The 1399-nt window shown below is 56.0% G+C and overlaps 1 non-coding gene across 1 annotated transcript; it reads left to right on the top strand.

Moving 5' to 3' along the window:
- Positions 1 to 551: 551 nt before the first annotated feature.
- LOC121436367 lies at positions 552 to 738 on the top strand. Its single transcript, XR_005972698.1, has one exon.
- The last annotated feature ends 661 nt before the right edge of the window (positions 739 to 1399 follow it).

The raw sequence follows: 1399 nt of genomic DNA, 5'->3' as shown, positions 1-1399 counted from the left end.
CGGTCGGACCGCGCGGCTCCTTTAAGGCGTCTTTGGATGACCGAAAGGCCAGAGCGACCCTCTAGCGGCAGTCTCGATGGTAAGTCTTCACTTCCGGTCGGAAGTGCGTTTGTGGAGCTGCTTCCGCCGGGGGAGAAACCCGCGCGCTTCGTATTGAGGGGAAGCTAATCTCTGTGTCGCGGCGTGGAGGCGCCGTGGATCCTGCAGTCGGGGCTCCGGAAATCCCTCCCGGGGCTCGAGAAGCCGCTCCGTCTGCGGAAGCCGCTTCCGGGAGGAACCTGACCCTGGCTGGGCGCGCAGGCGGCCGCGGGATGGGCGGCGGGTGGCAGGGCTGCACGGTGCCCGGGCGTCTCCAGTGTGCCACACACACGAGGCCATCCACTTAAACTCAGTTGTATGCCTCTTTTTCCCCACCTAGAAAGCGAACTATCCGGCCCCCCGCGACTGAACGAAGTCATGCAGTAACGCTTTTCTCCTCCGAGGAGTTTCAGGTGACCTCAGCGTGGGTGACCCAGGTATGTCAGCCCCGCAGCTCCAATGTCCTGAACTGGACGGTCTGGGGAAAGGCTCCTGTGTGGCTGAACCTGCCCGAGGTGGGTGCAGCCTTGTACCAGACAGCCCGACCTTGACCTAAAGAAAATCCCCAGAGGAACACGTTCCCTGGGGTTGGAATTTGCAGTAACAGGTGTGAGCATCCTAGCAGCAGTTTGGTGATCATGTATGATACTGCAAACAGGACCCTTGCTAGCGCCGTCGGATGTCGCTTATTTCCTTCAAAAGTAAAGATGTGATCCATTGTTCCAGCCCTCCTTATAGATTTAGCTTTTTAACATGTATGAATGTTTGCCCGGCGCCCTCAGAGGTTAAAGGAGGCTTACCAAAATCCCCTGGAAGTGGGATTACAGATGTGAGCCCCAATGTAGAACTGAACCCAGGTCCTCTGTAGAAGCAGCAAGTGCTCTTAACTGTTGAGCCAGCCCTCCAGCGATAGCATCGCTACACTCTAAGATAGGGTCTCATTTAACCCAGGCTGCCCTGGAACTTGTTATATAGCTAAGGATAGCCTTTAAACTTCTGATCCTCCCTCCTCCACACCCAGATTGTTGGGTTGCAGGCACCCTCTACCACACCTGGTTCATGTGCTGGGGATCAAACCCAGGGCTCCCCCCCCCCCACACACACACACACAGGGTTTCTCTGTAGTTTTTGGTGCCTGTCCTGGAACTAGCTCTTGTAGACCAGGCTGGTCTTGAACTCACAGAGATCCGCCTGCCTCTGCCTCCCTAGTGCTGGGATTAAAGGTGTGCATCACCACCGCCCTGCAAACGCAAGGCTTTTTACATGCTAGGCAAGTACTCTACTTACTGGGTACATGCTCCGCTCCATGTCAAGTTTAAAC

This window comes from Microtus oregoni, unplaced genomic scaffold (genome assembly GCF_018167655.1).
Source record: "Microtus oregoni isolate MIOR12 unplaced genomic scaffold, Mior012 000048F_ref0000485, whole genome shotgun sequence".
Lineage (NCBI taxonomy): Eukaryota > Metazoa > Chordata > Mammalia > Rodentia > Cricetidae > Microtus > Microtus oregoni.
The sequence above is the reverse complement of the archived record's forward strand: the minus strand, read 5'-3'. Positions and strand labels throughout refer to the sequence as shown.